This window comes from Schistocerca piceifrons, chromosome 3 (genome assembly GCF_021461385.2).
Source record: "Schistocerca piceifrons isolate TAMUIC-IGC-003096 chromosome 3, iqSchPice1.1, whole genome shotgun sequence".
Classification (NCBI taxonomy): Eukaryota; Metazoa; Arthropoda; class Insecta; order Orthoptera; family Acrididae; genus Schistocerca; species Schistocerca piceifrons.
Window position 1 is genome coordinate 815,908,527 of NC_060140.1, and position 19,552 is coordinate 815,928,078.

The window sequence follows — 19,552 nt, forward strand, 5'->3', positions numbered from 1 at the left end:
TGGATGCTGCCAGAGGTTTTTTATTCGCAGAAAATAAACTTTCTTTATATTCATCACGAATTATGCCCCCCTCCCTCCCCCCTCACCTGGTGTCACGCCGTTGTTTAGTGGGTTCGTGTTAGGCTACCACGGGGCCCCATCCTTTGCAGCACCTTTCCCTTCCGTGCTGCATATCTGTCCTCTTGCTATTCCTTTTCCGCTCTCTTGGGGAACAAGTCTGGGGTATTGTTGGGAACGTGTAACGAATTTTCAGTAGCTGTAATGAGAACAGTCTCATCACTGTTTCCCGTTCCTTTTTTTCTTTCTTCTTCACATTCACCTCTCCTTCCTCCGCTTCGGTGGAGGCTCCTCTTTTTCTTCTTCCTGCCTGTATCCTCCTGAAGGCCTGCCTACGCGTCTGACACGGATCGACGGATAGGGCTCGCACGTACACCCTGGTAGAGGCCAGGATCACGGAAGGGTGATAGTCTAAGCTGCTACCCTGCCAAACTGCCGACTGGTCCCTCTGTCAAGTGTTATGGATGTGTGACCTGAGGTGCGAACAATCACCTAAGGTGGGATGGGTAAGCCCTCTCCTAAGGGGTGGGGTGGCGGGGGGGGGGGGTGAGGAGGGGGGGGGGGGAGGGAGCAGTTTGAAGGAGCGCGCCATCGGAGACGCAGTCAGTCATGGGGGATTTTGTCGTAATGAGCCAATCATCATCTTCTTCGCAGTCCATGTCTACCAAAAGTAAACGGAATAAAGCTCCCGATTCAAAGACTCCCAGCTGCATCACGGTTCCTTGTTTCCTTGTGGTTTTACGTACTGAAGAAAGTCAATTCTTTGCCACGATAAATCCATTTCTTATTCAGAAAAATGTTGATGCAACTGCCAGTCGTGTGAAATCCTGCTCTCGTTTACGCAATGGTACTTTGCTTTTGGAGACTACTTCTGTCTCTCAAGCACAAAAACTGCTTGCCGCTTCGCTACTCCACGGCTCTCCTGTTCGTGTCGAGACCCACAGAACTCTGAATAACTCTGAATTCTTCCCGTGGTGTTATTTACACTAGGCTGCTGGATGGTCTGACCGCCGGACGGAGTGGCCGAGCGGTTCTAGGCGCTACAGTCTGGAACCGCGCAACCGCTACGGACGCAGGTTCGAATCCTGCCTCGGGCATTGATGTGTGTGATGTCCTTAGGTTAGTTACGTTTAAGTAGTTCTAAGTTTTAGGGGACTGATGACCACAGCAGTTAAGTCCCATAGTGCTTAGAGCCATTTTTGATTGTCCGCCTCCATCTTTGTGCTGCATCCTCTCGAGACTGTCCTGTGTACCTGGGCTGTTCAGGATATCCGGGTGAATTTGTTTAATTTATTGGTTCTTTACTAGTAACGCAATTCGAAACGTATATTGCAGACAGAATCCACGTAGACCGCTGGACGTACCGTCAAATTATATCACTGTACGACACTTAGTTCGGTACGTTCGGAACTTTTTACGTGGGAGTACGATTCTTTAAAGAATCGGGGCTAGGGTTTACTGGTTATTAATAAATGGGTAGCTTAGTCAGTAAGAGTATTTCCTGCAACAGGTCAGAGTTTGGATTCGTCTCCCTGTCTGGCAGAAACTTTTAGTCTGTCAGCGAGATTCATAAAACAAGTTGACGTAAACAGCATATAACAGGACTAAAGCTCTGCGATGTAATAGTGCTACCGTTCACCCTAAATGTGAGAGAGACGATGTCTTTTCCGAGTTTTAATATCGTCGGTGGCAGTTCCCCATTTCGCAAAACGGGCTCAGTCTGGAAAATGGCGAATATGCGTCAGCCAGTATTAGGAGGATTTATTTATATGGCACCATAACTCTCTCAGCCTTAAAGCTTCCACAGCCAGCCTTTTTCGTCACATTTAAAATGTTGTTTGCACGCTGTTACTGTCATTATGACAGTAGATAAGCTTCTGACGTCAGGGTATTATATCTGACGTTAATCTTTATGTCTTTGTGCACTGCTTCCCGAGTAGCTCGGAATTTTATAGGTATTTACGCACTCTCGTGAACTGGCTGACGTTTTTAATAAGGTCCTTAACAGTTTGACTTTCTGTGCATACGATCCCAGTACAGGCGCTTCTACGGCTCTGATGATGAAGATATCCGAGATCACGTTGTCCTCAAAAGTAATGTTTTCGAAACATTTAAATTACAGTACCCAGCTAGGTCTAGCAGCAGAGACTATACTGAATCTCTGATGACTGAAGCGGCACAGACTTTAGTTAGTTATTTATAGTTAATCCTGGACAATCTGGCATTTGTATAGCCATTCGAACACCTATCTTACAGTAGCTACGTTAAACTATATTAAGCAAGGACTAAAGGCCAACCGCATATGGCGCTCAGGCAAATTATACGAATCGATTAATTGCTTTCAAAAAAGATGTTAATCAATTTTCAGCTAATGGCACCATTTGTATATGCGTCGATCGGATTTTATGCGCAAAAACATGCAAAAAACACGTTTCTCTGGGAGGTTTTTGAGGCGCGTCATTACATACATTAAACATGTACGAATCGGTTCTAACTTTGCTCTAGGGTAGGTAAATGTATAAAATTAAAACGAATTTACTTTGTTCAGCAATCGTTATTTTTTGCCAACATACGATGGTTTAAAAACACTTAAATGTAGCACATAAAATTCGTTCTTACGTGAACTGAATACGCAGAAACAGTTTAAAGTGAACCAAATAAATAAAAAAATGCATTTTACCGTAAAATTGAAAACTCGATTTTAAAAAACCAGATTCTGTCGGATATTACGTGAAAAAATCACGTTACTGGGACTTTTTTTTTACGCACCTCGCTTCTGAAATGGTTAAAATGGCTCTGAGCACTATGGGACTTAACATCTAGGGTCATCTGTCCCCTAGAGCTTAGAACAACTTAAACCTAACTAACCTAAAGACATCACACACATCCATGCCCGAGGCAGGATTCGAACCTGCAACCGTAGCGGTCGCTCGGTTCCAGACTGAAGCGCCTAGAATCGCTCGGTCACACCGGCCGGCGCACCGCTTCTGAGTGTCAAACTTTTGGGAATCGGTTGTAATGTTGTAAGGAAGTAGACAAATACATGTAATTAATGGTCGTCCTATAGTATTGTGATACCGTTATCCGTTGCCACGATATGAGCAACATGGCTCGAAAGAGAATAAGAAAAACCTTCGCTGGATCAGTTGTCACCCAGTTCAACGAAAATTTACATCGGTTGCCAAGTTATGGCGGTCTAATGTCAAAATTATGGTTGAATTGAAGTCGAGAACCAGAATTAAAAATGCTTGAAAACTCTTCTGCCATTGCAGTAAAAAGGCGAATACCTTCTAGGAAGAGTAGGGGTGTAAAAGAAGCGAACCAGCTTTTCGTCTTACCTCGCAGGTTCAGAGACCTTTAAATGACGTCAAATACTCTAATTTATTTATTTATTTATTTTTTTTTTTAGTTAGCTCTGCTTCTCCAGCTCAGTATTAGCTTTCTTACTTGTAGAGTGTTGAGGTGTTGACACACTTGCATCTGCGTCTTGCAATTTATAGGTTAAAGTTCCTAATCCTGTGCCCAAAATCTGGAAGCTTCGCCACCCACAGTAAATAATATATAATATTGTATGGCTGAAGAGCATACACGTAACAGCTAAAAAAAATTTCTGGGGAGGCGGCATAAAATTTCTAGGAGTGAATTTGTTTCCGGGGGAAGATGCTAAAACAATTCTCTGATATCTGTGTAGTGACGGGGTTAATTTTTTCCCCGAGGGGATCAAATCTCGCCCAAAACCCAACCACCAATGCACGTATGGTGAGGGGTGTAGGAACAATTAGATACAAATGTATGTTCTTCTAGAGAGTTAGACAATGGAATGCATATCTGAGAGTGGAGGTGAATCTATCATACGAAGTATCCCAGAGTGGGATATTGTCATATTGCACAACATGACAGAATGTCTCATGTTATTCGATATGACATCATGTTTCTCTATTTGACACGATGGATCATATTACATGACATGAGTACCAATACTAACAACTAAAAAAGCGTGAATGTGTCTAGATCCTTTGATTCAAGTGTCTTTGAAGCTGCCAGATAAGTCGAAGAACTAATTCGCTTCTTTTACATCCCTAGCTCTGCCCAGAACATATTCCCCCTTTTAAATGCTGTGATAGGATCATTTATCATCTTATTCATCCACTCATAATTTACACAATGTTATTACACATGTCATATTAACTGAAAAAGAAAAGAATTTTGGAAAAGTTAAATAAATTTGGCAACAACATATTGCCTCATGTAGGTTTAGATTAACACGTTATCTTGTTAATTTTTATGTGTTCGACATGTTTTCGCAGGCACTTGCAAACAAGTTTATAATTAATGTAGATAAACATCCTTTTACATTCTTCATTTGTAACACATCACTAGTTAGTGTACACAGTACACGCTACACTACAGCACACAGCGCCCCAGTCTCTTCCTCTCCACTGCATGCATGCGCATACACACACACACACACACACACACACACACACACACACACACACACACACACTCACTCACTTTCGAATGGCATCAGAGCCTTGACGATGCTTCCACCATCCGATTCAGTTCTTCATATTGCCCCTTATTCATGTGACAAAGCTGAGTCATCACCTCACCACAATGAATGAGATGTGTTGAAGAAAATGCGAAGAGACTAGAATTATCTGTCACAGTTCCTGAGCACAGCATTCTACAGCAAAGTTTATGGAACTAAGACAGTTTACTGGCAGTAGTTTGTTATTAAATAATGCTAATTTTTCTACTGTTCGTTACTCTGTATATGCTTTAACTGACCTTTTAAACGATAATGATCAAAACAGAAGAAATTAATTAAAGCTAGTGGGATGGGCAGCACTCAAGCCCGGGTCTTCTTGCTTGCTAGGTAGAAATGCTAACCATTACACTACCACAGTACCATGGTCAATATTACTGCGCGAACCACACAAGTTGAGTGCCCTAGCCAACAGAAACTTCAATTCATATCTTCAGCTTATTTTCCGTTACATTGTCACTACTGCCAGGTCTCTCTAGCAATGGAATAGCACCCCAGCGTTGCACGTAATGGTAAAGTCCTGCACCACAGGTGATCTTATAGATCTTATATTTTTCCCTGAGACATTGAAGTCCCTTCTTTACCAGCGATAATGATCAAAGCAGAAGAAGTGAATTATAATTTGTATTGAGACCAGGACACGAACCTGGGTCTCCTTGCTTTTGAGGCCGAACTGCTAACCATTACAACACCACAGAAGTATGGTCAATATTGTGCTGTTGTGGTGTAATGGTTAGCGTTTATGCCTAGCAAGCAAAAAGACCTAGTTTCGAGTCACAGACGGAACATAAATTTCAACTCATATCTTCTGCTTTCATCATTACGGTCTTCTTCTTCATGTGCCGTCTCCTCTAAGAAGGTTGGCTGTCATCATGGCAATTTCTGATCTTGATTTGGCTGATCTAAGGAGTTCTGACGTTGAACAGTTGTACCAATTTTTTAAATTGTCAATCCAGGGTGTCCGTCTTCTACCCCTCGTTCTCTTCCCACAAATTTTCCCTTCTAGTATTATTTGCAATATTTTGTAATTTACTCCCCTAATAACATGGCCTAAATATTGTAGCTTCCTTCATTACGGTAAGAGACCTAAATGTCTCAGGAAAAAATATAATTATAAGATCTATAACATCACCTAAGGCACAGAACTTTCCCTTTACGCCCAATCCTGGGGTGCTGTTCCAATGCCGGAGAGCCCTTGCAGTACTGACAATGTAAGGAAAATAAGTGAACGATGTTGACCAGAGTGCTGTGGCGGTTAATGAGTAGTGTTTCTGCCCCGTATACAAAATATACAGATTCGAGTCCTGGCCACAGCACAAATTTTAAATCATTTCTTCTGCTTTGATCATTATCGTAGATAAGGAAAAGACTTAAACGTCTCAGGGAAGAATAGAATTATAAGATCTATAAGATGACTTTTTAAATACACTCCTGGAAATTGAAATAAGAACACCGTGAATTCATTGTCCCAGGAAGGGGAAACTTTATTGACACATTCCTGGGGTCAGATACATCACATGATCACACTGACAGAACCACAGGCACATAGACACAGGCAACAGAGCATGCACAATGTCGGCACTCGTACAGTGTATATCCACCTTTCGCAGCAATGCAGGCTGCTATTCTCCCATGGAGACGATCGTAGAGATGCTGGATGTAGTCCAGTGGAACGGCTTGCCATGCCATTTCCACCTGGCGCCTCAGTTGGACCAGCGTTCGTGCTGGACGTGCAGACCGCGTGAAACGACGCTTCATCCAGTCCCAAACATGCTCAATGGGGGACAGATCCGGAGATCTTGCTGGCCAGGGTAGTTGACTTACACCTTCTAGAGCACGTTGGGTGGCACGGGAGACATGCGGACGTGCATTGTCCTGTTGGAACAGCAAGTTCCCTTGCCGGTCTAGGAATGGTAGAACGATGGGTTCGATGGCGGTTTGGATGTACCGTGCACTATTCAGTGTCCCCTCGACGATCACCAGTGGTGTACGGCCAGTGTAGGAGATCGCTCTCCACACCATGATGCCGGGTGTTGGCCCTGTGTGCCTCGGTCGTATGCAGTCCTGATTGTGGCGCTCACCTGCACGGCGCCAAACACGCATACGACCATCATTGGCACCAAGGCAGAAGCGACTCTCATCGCTGAAGACGACACGTCTCCATTCGTCCCACCATTCACGCCTGTCGCGACACCACTGGAGGCGGGCTGCACGATGTTGGGGCGTGAGCGGAAGACGGCCTAACGGTGTGCGGGACCGTAGCCCAGCTTCATGGAGACGGTTGCGAATGGTCCTCGCCGATACCCCAGGAGCAACAGTGTCCCTAATTTGCTGGGAAGTGACGGTGCGGTCCCCTACGGCACTGCGTGGGATCCTACGGTCTTGGCGTGCATCCGTGCGTCGCTGCGGTCCGGTCCCAGGTCGACGGGCACGTGCACCTTCCGCCGACCACTGGCGACAACATCGATGTACTGTTGAGACCTCACGCCCCACGTGTTGAGCAATTCGGCGGTACGTCCACCCGGCCTCCCGCATGCCCACTATACGCCCTCGCTCAAAGTCCGTCAACTGCACATACGGTTCACGTCCACGCTGTCGTGGCATGCTACCAGTGTTAAAGACTGCGATGGAGCTCCGTATGCCACGGCAAACTGGCTGACACTGACGGCGGCGGTGCACAAATGCTGCGCAGCTAGCGCCATTCGACGGCCAACACCGCGGTTCCTGGTGTGTGCGCTGTGCCGTGCGTGAGATCATTGCTTGTACAGCCCTCTCGCAGTGTCCGGAGCAAGTATGGTGGGTCTGACACACCGGTGTCAATGTGTTCTTTTTTCCATTTCCAGGAGTGTATTTCGATGAGATTGGTCTCTGATTTCCTTGAGCAATTTGTTGTAGAACTTCATTCCCTTGTAGAAAATGCTGTTTCCTGGCTTTCGTTTGCTTACTCTTTTTGAATTTACGTCTTGAGTGGCTGTTGTTGCACTGTCATTAGTGTTGATGTTTTTGTAAGATAAATGCTAATAGTCTCCTTGATAAGCCTAACATATTAGCAGATATATACATATAGTTCAGTTGGAATCTCCAGCTGTTCAAACAGATTTGTACAGGGAGCACGGTAGTTACTTTTAGTCCGGCTTCGTGTGCGTGACTTTCTATAAATGAGTCAAAATATAGCTCTCTTAAGAGCAGTACATAACTATAATATATTGTCTGTTACACATTGGTGACTGCACTCTTAAGGGCATAGCGTGCTGATGACGCTCTCTTTGCTGGTGTACTTGTCTCTTCATTCCACTCCAGATGACAGTTAGTATTAATTCTTGTGATTCCATACAGTCATGAAACTTCCATCCACATTTAATTTTACAGAATTATATTTGCTGTATAAGAAGACTCGTGTAGTTAAAGTTTATCGCACGATGATCATCATTTCGGGTTTCATTCGTTTTCTCTTCTAGGAATTTTGTGATTTACATGTGTTTCGTCATTAGCAAAAACAATATTTCACCAGTGAGGAAAAATCATAGCTGTTTATAAAAAATAATGTTGGTTCTAACCTGTTGTCCCGGAGGATTCCTGTGTAAATGTACTTTCGAACTGATACATATTTAAGCAAAATATTTCCTTTCTTTAAAACATTTTTTTCTTCTTAACTTTGCTCCATGTTTTCACATACGATCGGAATCACTCATTGGCAGTACCTCTTATTCCTAATGCTTCTTTCTTTCTCCATGGTGAATAGTTTTAAAGCCTTTTGTAGATTAAAAACATATACCTGTGGCACATTCATCTTTGTCTACCACATCAGATACCGTGTGTCTGATTCAGAACTTCTGCTACTCCCGACACGTAACTGTGCTTCACTGAATTACGCTTGTACTATGGATTCCATTATTATTGAAAATGATGGCGGCATAAATTTAAATATGTAGTTTTCTGTATCTCCACATCACTTTTCTGTCATAGAGACACAATAACCCTGAAAAACTGACTGAACCGAAATATTCATTCTTTATGTTAGACTCTCCATATCCGCATCCAGTGAGGACTGTGGTCTGCGGCTGACACGGCGGCCAGTAGGTACCGTTGGTCCTTCATGGCCTGCCCGGGCGGAGTTTAGTTTTTTTATGTCAGTTAATGGGACCCGAATACTGGCATTGCAGCCTTTGTGTACACAGATTGGGAATTCATCCACGCCAGCTGAATTCTTATTTTTAAGGTTTTGTATTTTTATCATAACTGTAGTCGGTAACAAAGTCGTACTTGCCACATGATTTTTTACTGCCAGACTGATATATTTTGGGAATTTTTGTTATAGATTCTTTCCTATGCATGGCAGTTTTTATTCACTAAATCTGCTAGTTTCTGTGGATCTTTTATCGACATATACTTGTCTTTTATCTGTCAGTTATTGCGTTTCTTTTCTCCTTTCGTTTTTTACAGCTTTCTAGGTTTCCTTGCTTTAATTTTCAGCGTTAAGTATATTTTTGTCAGCTGCTTATTTTCTTGCAGAACGCGATACCTTCCTGCAAATCATTGTGAATCTTTGATAATGGTTTAAGAAACTAAATTCCCGTGGGTTTACATATGCAGCTTAGATATTTCATGGCCTGTGCGGCCTGCTGCTATGTAATTATTTTTGTTGGGCACTGCTGTTGATGCGAATATTTTAGTGGTAAGCAGCTGTTGCCTAGCCAGACTACTAAGCGTTTCTTCTTCATGCTCGTCTGATAGTCGATCGTATGCATTCCTTCATTCGTTTAATTAGGCTCGCTCTCTCAAGCAGCAGACTGACATTCCATTTATAACATTTCGTTCTTTAAAAAGAATATTGTCCTACAATTCGGAATGACAAGGTCTACAGCAATAAAATAGAAAAACGTAATATTTAAAAGAATTAGTATTTCGTCGAAAGAGATACACTCTAAAGTAACGGTAATTAACAAATTTTTAACAATTTACTCTTCATTCTTCATTAATTGCAACAAAATGGCCCCGTTTCTCAAATGGTACTAGCATATGACTATTCTAGTACTTCCGTCTGCATCGTTGATGTTTGGTTTTTGTTTTCAGATATACAGCAAAGAGTAACAGTAGCTAAGACAGTTCTATTCGCGACGGTCTCGTATGAACACACAAATCTTACCCCGGAGATTTATCTGCGCGTGTCCAGCTGTCCAACGAGGCGTGATTGCTGTGCATTTCAGCAGATCAACCGCACCTAAGAATCGGCGTGGTCAAATTGTAATTTCACAATGTATTATCGAAGGATATTCGATCGCGACATCTAAGAACAAACTCTTTGACGTTAACCAATTTTTTTATAAAGTGAGTTCATTCTTTGTCTTATACATAAGAGACATTTATAACAACAGAACATTGCTGATTGCTTGTCAATTTCATTACTGCTATACAATCGTTCAGAAATTGTATTCCAGGATTCCTGTATATTTCTAATGTTGAATGCCGTCTAATATGTACCCCGCGTTTTGCAATTATGAACTGAGGAACGATAACAGCTAAAGACCATTCTAGAATAATAGGTTTCAAGTGGACGAAGTGACTTGGCAATTCTCCAAGGTGGTATCACCTTCTGAAAAAGGAATATGGTAGTGTAATATTAAAATTCAACTGAAAGAATGTTTCGAAAAGCAATATTTAATCTACAGAAGCTGATGGACAAAATGTCATTCTTTACGCGTAAAACTATAACTCAAACACACCATCAGAATTAATATTACTAGAACATAAACTATAATATTAAATTCTCCGTAACTTTGAAAATGTTACAAACCTACCAAATATTATAGAACAGTTTTTTAGGTGCGATACTTAAGAGATCGGCTCTCTGCTGTTTAAAATTTCCGAAGAGTTTAATTTACTTTACTTTTATAAGATGGCTGATACGTTTATAGAAATGATAGGGGGACTCAAGTACTTTTACTACCACGTTAACATACGCTGTAAGACAGAAAAAGATGCACCACGAAGGAATCATCCGAATGTGACGGATATTAGCAGACGTGATGTATATGTGCAGAGAGCAAATGATTACAATTTCAGAAAAATTAGATAATAAATTCAAAAGAAAGAGCTTTATAAATTGAGCAAGTCAATAACGCATTGGCTCACCTCTGGCCATTATGCAAGCAATTATTCGGCTTCGCATTGACTCATAGAGTTGTTGGATGTTGTCTTGAAGGACATCGCACCCAATATTGTCCTCCTGGCAAGTTAGATAGTCAAACTCCCGAGAGAGAAGAGGTCCCTGCCCATAATACTCCAAATGTTCTCAAGTTGGGAAAGATCTTGCTGCCCAAGGTAGAATCTGGCAAGCACGAAGACAGGCAGTAGAAACTCTCACAGTGTGGGGGCGGGCATTATCTTGCTTACCACGATAAGCAACAAAACGAGGCGTAGGATATAGTCGACTTACCGCTGTGCTGTATGGATGCTGCGGACGACAACCAAAGGGGTCTGGACTGTGTGGCCGAGCGGTTCTAGGCACTACAGTCCGGAACCGCGCGACCGCTACGCTCGCAGGTTCGAATCCTGCCTCGGGCATGGATGTGTGTGATGTCCTTAGGTCAGTTAGGTTTAAGTAGTTCTCAGTTCTAGGGGACTGATGACCTCAGAAGTTAAGTCCCATAGTGCTCAGAGCCATTTGAAGAACCAAAAGGGTCCTGCTATCAAAAGAAGTGGCGTCTCAGATCATCACTCCTGGTTTCAGGCCGTATGGTGGGGAAGAATCAAGCTAGTATCTCATTGCTGTCCATAGCGTCTCCAGACATGTCTTCGGCCTAGAAACTCAGTGACTGGAGTAGAATTGTCTTCAGTGACGAGTCCTGCCCAGAATTGAGCCCAAATGACCAGTGAGCATGTAGCACGCAGTCACCTAATGGCGAGGAGTCAAGTGCATCGCCAGTGAATGTTTAAACTCTGTTTGCGAATGGTCGTATTTTAGCTGTTTGTGTGTCGTATGTTCTGAGGTGAAAATTGAAGAACAGCCCAGTATTTGACTAAATGAACGAAAGAAACTGCCTATAAAGCACACTCAGGCTCGGTGGTGCACCAGCAACGTTCATAAATCGTCTGCGCAGATTCGATCAGGGTGCGGCTGGGTTTTTTTCTTTTCTTTTTTTCCCACAAGCTAATGAACTGCCCGTTATACTATACGAGAAGGTATTCAAACAGATACAATATGCAGCAGAAATGCTTGCATAAGTTAATCTGTATTACTTAGTGACTACCCCAGAACCCAATACCAGTTGTAGGTTACCTATCTAATGGCTTCTACAGGCAACAAAAATTTCGTTTTCTATATTTAAAGAGCTGCCATAATCTGCTCATTAAGGAGTACAAGGTTCACTCACATTGATGTGACCACCACCTATGTTCGACATTAACACGCAATAACCACTCAGAGACGGTGAAAGAGGGTAAATAGTTTTTTATGTATGGTAATGCATAGTTGTGTTTAATGGTATTTTGTCTGTGTCGCAGTGTGAAGTTGAATTGGTGATTAGAGAAACAGTTGAGCTCGTATTTAAGTTCGTAAGTAATTTCATAACGTTTGAAAAGTGATTAGCAGTGCAAAAGTTAATCCAGAAATGCAACATTTAACTGTGCAATGTAACGCCTGTGGTGAGAGTACAGTCCGTTCTGTTAAATTTAAGGAAACAGTCCCGGTAGCTATAATACCACCAATCTGACTTCGAAAGTATATGAAATATAAATAACTATCAAAACTGTCCTGAAAAGTATGTCACCGTTGAAATGTTAATTTATCACACGTAAATTATAAATGGTCTATCTATATGCACAATGAATAAACACTTTGTTGGTGCTACCTCCAAACTACTGTGACTGGTACTGCTATGCTAGTAAAAAAATAAAAATTCAACCTACAAGCAATGTGATTTGCATTGTGCGGTTTAAACTATAGAGATATTCTCAAAATTTCTATCTTAATAAATCTTACTGCTGCAATGATCGCTGTCAATTAATGTTCTGCTTCTGAGAAACTTGAAAAAACTAGATTATATATGTGAACTTCAAATGAAGATACGAAGCTCATTGATTGGTAAGCGATAACGTAACTGTATTACCGAAACTTTATATCACTCAGGCAAAATATTTTAACGCTTGGAATATCAAAAATTCACTTTACATTAATAACGGAAAAGCCTGAACAAGCTCGCTTTACTTCCTTACAAACACGTATTCTATCCATCTTTGAAGAAAAATCAGTAAATCACACATTGGTACGTTATCATAAATATCTCCAATTCTAAATCCTGCCGAATTAACTACTACACTTGCATGTCTGAGCAAATGCGCTATTACAGTACCTTTTGAAGTCTTACTGAATGAATTTACAAAATATCTCCTCATAAATGAAAAGTAACATAAGAAAATTATTGCTGGCATACAACACGGCCTAAACACATCTCACTCCTTAACAAAATACAACTCGACTCCTCCACTTTTCTCCAACACTGCACTCCAGTGGTAAGAAAAGATTCTATTAACAGTCTCTCGCATCATAACAATTATGGCAGAGATGTTGCCCGCTATTACTCAGATGCTATTGAAGCTTTATTTTTCTGCGTGGCATCAAAAATATCACCGAAATTACAATTTTCTGTAAAAAACAAAACCCTTACAACGGTATTTAGCAGCACTGTCAGTTGAGGGTATATGAGGAGTATAAAGCATGTTTCGGAGTGGGGGGGGGGGGGAGGGGGGTAAGTGTGGAAGCATTTCCGAAACTGCTAAGTCTGTAAACTGCTCGCCTGCAGCCGAGGGTAATGTATACCATGCATGGAAAAACGGCGCCCTCCAAAACGGGCGCCGAGACTACTGTCGTACAAAAAATGGTTCAAATGGCTCTGAGCACTATGGGACTTAATATCTGAGGTCATCAGTCCCCTAGTCTTAGAACTACTTAAACCTAACTAACCTAAGGGCATCACACACATCCATGCCCGAGGCAGGATTCGAATCTGCGACCGTAGCAGCACCGCGGTTCCGGTCTGATGTGCCTAGAACCGCTCGGCCACAACGGCCGGCATCTGTAGTACACCACTGGCTTTAGATGACAGGGATGAACGATAGCTGCGGAGATGTGTACGGGCGAATAGACGTGCAAATTTTGAGCAACTGACCGCTTGATGAACCAAGGGACTACCAACAGTATCATGTCAATGACCACTCAGCGAAAGTTGCTGCGTATGGGCCTCTGCAGTGGGTGCCTGGTACCATGCACCTATGTTGACGGCTGTTTATCGGTGAAGAAGAGTGAAATTTTCACGCCAGTATCGCATCTGGAAGTTCACTGATCGACGACAGGCGGCCAGATGAGTCACGTTTTGTGCTCCATCGTAAAGATGGCCGCTGGCCTGTATGGCGTGAATTGTCCGAAACACAGGGTCCAGCTCGGAGGAGGGAACGTTATGGTCTGCGGAATGTTTTCGTGGCATTCTATGGGTGGTTTCGTCATTCTCGAAGCCGCGAGTATCAACAGAAGTAGGCATCTATCTTTGGAGACTACGACCGCTGTAGATGCAGTTTGTTTCCGCGCAGCTCAAGGGTACCTACCAGCACGACAATGCGACGTGCCACACAGCTCGCAGTGTACATGCGTGGTCCGAAGAGCACCAGGACGAGTTTACGGTATTGCCTGACCACCAGACTCCCGGATTTAAATCCAACTGACAGTCTATTGTAGAATCTCGAATCGGCTATTCGTTTACTGTGAAACCTAGTGCAGCTGATGACGACACTGGAGTTGGCACAGCTCCACATCGCTGCCGGTGCCTTCCAGATCCTCATTTCCTCTCTTCCTGCAGGTCTCGCGCTCCAAATTGTGGTTACTAGGGCGTTTGATAGGTGGCCATATTAATGTAACTGGACAGTGTACACCAGTTACGTTAAAAGTTTAACTCAGTAACACGAGTATTACAATCAGAAACTCTACGTCCGTCGTGAGGCAACGTAAGTGACTCCACTCATTTACCCGGACTTAATTTACCGATAATTTCAGAAAGTAAGCACTCAGTGATATTCAAGGAATTTTAGAGATAATTTCGAACCTTTATGAAATATTTTGTCACTGATCTCCGCCACAAAATGATGAAAAGAGGAAAGTTTATCACTTAATACAATTTCACTGTTCGTGCAATAAAACTTCAGCATAAAACATGACGTTCTAATTTATTATTTTTCTTCTACTGACTTTGTTCACAATACAGTTTGCAGACGGGGAAATTACATCATTGTACTACACATAGCTCAGGAAATGCGACTTCCTTTTGCTTAAAATGTAGCCAAAATTACCAAGAGCATAACGATCTAGTGCTTCGTAATGAGAGCTCTAAGCGACTTCCCTCTTAACTTTCAGTATGATTTCAAACCTTTTGTAAATTTGGTGGTTACATACTTAGCGTCATATATCTGACACGTTAACCCGTTTGCCAATTAATCTGGTGTGTGATTTTGCTGCTGTGTTGATGAGAGTTCCATTCTTTAACGAATGAGGGTCTACAGATACCAGAATAAACTAAAACAGCGTTAGCCTTCCGGCAACTTTGTTCCATCATTAAATCTGTGTTTATACTGCGTTTTGTGATGTCGTATACCATAAATGGTGGGTGGACGGATGCCTTTGTATACATTTACATCTTCATTCATACTCCGCAAGCCACCTGAAGGTGTGTGGCGGAGGGTACCTTGAGTACCTCTATCGGTTCTCCCTTCTATTCCAGTCTCTTATCATTCGTGGAAAGAAAGATTCTCGGTATGCCTCTGTGTGGGCTCTAATCTCTCTGATTTTATCCTCATGGTCTCTTCGAGAGATATACGTAGGAGGGAGCAATATACTGCTTGACTCCTCGGTGAAGGTATGGACTCGAAACTTCAACAAAAGCCCGTACCGAGCTACTGTGCGTCTCTCTTCGAGAGTCTTCCACTGGAGTTTATCTATCATCTCCGTAAAGCTATCACGATTACTAAGTGATCCACTAACGAAGCGCGCTGCTCTCCGTTGAATCTTCTCTATCTCTTCTATCAACCATATCTGATACGGATCCCGCACCGGTGAGCAGTATTCAAGAAGTGGGCGAACAACTGTACTGTAACCTACTTCCTTTGTTTTCGGACTGTATTTCCTTAGCACTCTTCCAATGAATCTCTGTCTGGTATCTGCTTTACCGACGATTAATTTTATATGGTCATTCCATTTTAAGTCACTCCTAATACCTACTCCCACATAATTTATGGAATTAACTGCTTCCAGCTGCTGACCTGCTAAATTGTAGTTAAATGATAAAGGATCTTTCTTTCTATGTATTCGCAGCACATTACACTTGTCTACAATGAGATTCAATTGCCATTCCCTGCACCATGCGTCAATTCGTTGCAGATCCTCCTGCATTTAAGTACAATTTCCCATTGTTATAACCTCTCGATATACTACAGCATCATCCGCAAAAAGCCTCAGTGAGCTTCCGATGTATCCGCAAGGTCATTTATATATATTGCGAATAGCAACGCTCCTACGACACTCCCCTGCGGCACATCGGAAATCACTCTTACTTCGGAAGACACCTCTCCATTGAGAATGTCATGCGGCGTTCTGTTATCTAGTAACTCTTCAATCCAATCACACAATTGGTCTGATAGTCCATATGCTCTTACTTTGTTCATTAAACGACTGTGGGGAACTGTATCAAACGCCTTGCGGAAGTCAAGAAACACGGCATCTACCTGGAAACCCATGACTATGGCCTTCTGAGTCCAGTGGACGAATAGCTCGAGCTGGGTTGTCTTTCGAAACCCATGCTGATTTCTACAGAGTAGATTTCTAGTCTACAGAAAAGTCGTTATAAGTCGAACATAATACGTGTTCCTAAATTCTACAACTGACCGACGTTAGAGATATAGGTGTATAGTTCTGCACATCTGATCCATGTCCCTTCTTGAAAACGGGGATGACCTGTGCCCTTTTCGAATCTTTTGGAACGATACGCTCTTCGGAAGACCTACGGTACACCGCTGCAAGATGGGGGCAAGTTCCTTCGCGTACTCTGTGTAAAATCGAACTGGTATCCCATCAGGTCCAGCAGCCTTTCCTCTTTTGAGCGATTTTAATTGTTTTTCTATCCTTTGCCATCTATTTCGATATCTACCATTTTGTCATCTGAGCGAAAATCTAGAGAAGGAACTACAGTGCAGTCTTCCTCTGTGAAACAGCTTTGGAAAAAGACATTTAGTATATCTTCCTTTAGTCTATCATCCTCTGTTTCGGTACCATTTTGGTCACAGAGTGTCTGAACATTTTGTTTTGATCCATCTACCGCTTTGACATCAGACCAAAATTTCTTAGGCTTTTCTGCCAAGTCAATACATAGAACTTTGCTTTCGAATTCGTTGTATAGGTTTTGTAAGGACGCTAAGCATCGCTTATGATGTTGTGTTAAACCAAAAATGGTTCAAATGGCTCTGAGGACTATGGGACTTAAGATCTGAGGTCTTCAGTCCACTAGACGTAAGACAACTTAAACCTAACTAACCTAAAGGCGTCACACACATCCATGTCCGAGGCAGGATTCGAACATGCGACCGTAGCAGCAGCGCGGTTCCGGACTGAAACGCCTAGAACCGTTCGGCCACAACGGCCGGCCTGTGTTAGGTCATATAGACGTACAGTCCACATGTACATCTACGTCTTACTCGGCAAGCAACCTAATGGTGTGTAGTGGGGGTACTTCTGATACCACTTACTGACAAGGCCCCCCCCCACCCCCTTCTCTAATCTGTTCCACTCGCGAATGGCGCGTGGTAAGAATGATTGTCGGTAAGCCTTTGTATTAGCCCTAATTTCTCGGATTTTTTCGTCCTAGTTGTTATGCGAGATGTATGTGGGAAGATATAATATGTTGTCCGACACTCCAAGAAAAGCGCTCTCTCGAAATTTCAATAGTAAACCTTCCCGCAGCGCCTGCCTAGTAACGTCTGCCTACGGAGTTTGTTGCGCACGCCGGTAACACTCTCGTGTCGACTAAACGATCCCGTGACGAATCGTGACCTCTTCATTGCATCTGCTCTATCTCTTCTACCAGTTCTCTGGTAAGGATACCATATTGATGAACAACACTCAAGAAACGGTCGAAAAAGCACTTCCTTCGTGCATGAGTTACATTTCCTTAAGACTCTTCGTATGAATCTGAGTTTGGCATCTGCTTTGCCTACTGTCTGTTTTATGTTGTCATGACACTTAAGGTCGCTTTGTATAGTTACTCCCAGATATTCTACGGTAGACACTATTTCCAGCAGTTTCTCAGCAGTAGTTCAAAATGGTTCAAATGGTTCTGAGCACTATGGGACTTAACATCTGAGGTCATCAGTCCCATAGAACTTGGAACTACTTAAATCTAACTAACCTAAGGACATCACACACATCCATGCCCGAGGCAGGATTAGAACCTGCGACCGTAACGCGGTTCCAGACTGAAGCGCATAAAACCGCTCTGCCACAACGGCCGGTTTCAACAGTAGTTCAGTTGTACAGAAGTGGCTTTCTTTTCCTATGCATGTGCAATGTGTTACATTTATTTAAGTTCTTGATCAACTGCCAGAGGCTTCACCATCGATCAATCTTCTGCAGGTCATTCCGCAAATCTTCTACTCTCTTCTGGAGTTGCTAATTCGTTACAGACTACCGCGTCACCTGCGAATAGTCTTAAATAGCATGCGACGCTTCCTACTAGATCATTTATGTACATTGTAAACAATCGCTCTTGTCGCACTTATTTTGGGTACTCCGGAAATTACCTTTGCGTCTTTCGATTTTGTTCCGTTAAGAGTGACTTGTTGAGTTGTATCTGCCAGGAAGTCTTGTATGCAGTCGCATATGTGGTCAAATACTCGGTAAGTCCGTATGTTTTTTTCACTAAATGGCAGTGTGGGAGGGTATCAAATGCCTTCCTGAACTCAAGAAACACGGCATCAACCTTATCGCCGTTGTCTACAGCGCTATGGAGGAACAAAGCGAGCTGAATTTCGCAATATCTCTGTTTGCGGAATCCGTGTTGATTTTTGTAGAGGAGATTTTCGTTCTCCAAAAGCGTCACAATACAAGAGCATAAAACATGTTCCATAACTGTATAACAGATTGATGTCAGTGATGTATGCCTATAATTATATGCATATGTCTACGATCCTTTTGGAAACGGAAATGCCTGCGCTTTTATCCAGTCGCTAGGTGCCATTTGTTGCTCCATCGATGTATCATAAACTACTCCTAGAAGGTGAGCAAGCTCTTTGGCATAAGCTTTGTAGAACCTTATAGGCATCTCAACTCATTCTGATGCCTATTCACTTAGTGAGTGATTGAAGGTGTTTGTCTGTTCCGCAGTCAGTTATCTCAATATCTGCTATTTCGAAGGTCGTACGCTATGGCATTACGCTCTTCTTCGGTGAAACAGTTTCAGAAGACGGAATTTAGTATTTCTGCCTTCTCTCGGTCATTTTCCGGTGCCGTTAGGGTCACTAACTGACTGAATAGATGATTTAGAACCACTTTCTTATTTTTCATAAGAGCTAAACCTCTTAGGGTTTTTACTCAGATCTGTTGACAAAATTGTACTTTCGAAGTCATTGGACGCTTTTCTCGTTTACCTATTGACGCTCATTTTCTCTTCATTCAGCTTTTGTTCCCAGGTAGGTCTTCACTTCAATTGAAGGGAGCAGTTTGCAAACACGGTTATTAAACCGCGGTGGGTTTGTCCCATTCATTAAGACCTTGCTCGAAAAGTGTTTCTCTTAGCGATATTGAACGATGCTTTTGAATATTTCCGTTTCTGCTCCACGTCTTCGTCTTCATCACTGAATATTTGATGCTACCTACTATGATAATCTGAAATTTGTACCGTGTCACTCTGGATA

General features: G+C 42.6%; 1 protein-coding gene across 1 annotated transcript in view; it reads left to right on the forward strand.

Annotated features, from left to right (window-relative positions):
* The window catches only part of LOC124789082 (serine/threonine-protein phosphatase rdgC), a 1,335,318-nt gene that overhangs the window by 1,149,505 nt on the left and 166,261 nt on the right, over positions 1-19,552 (forward strand). The window lies entirely within an intron of this gene.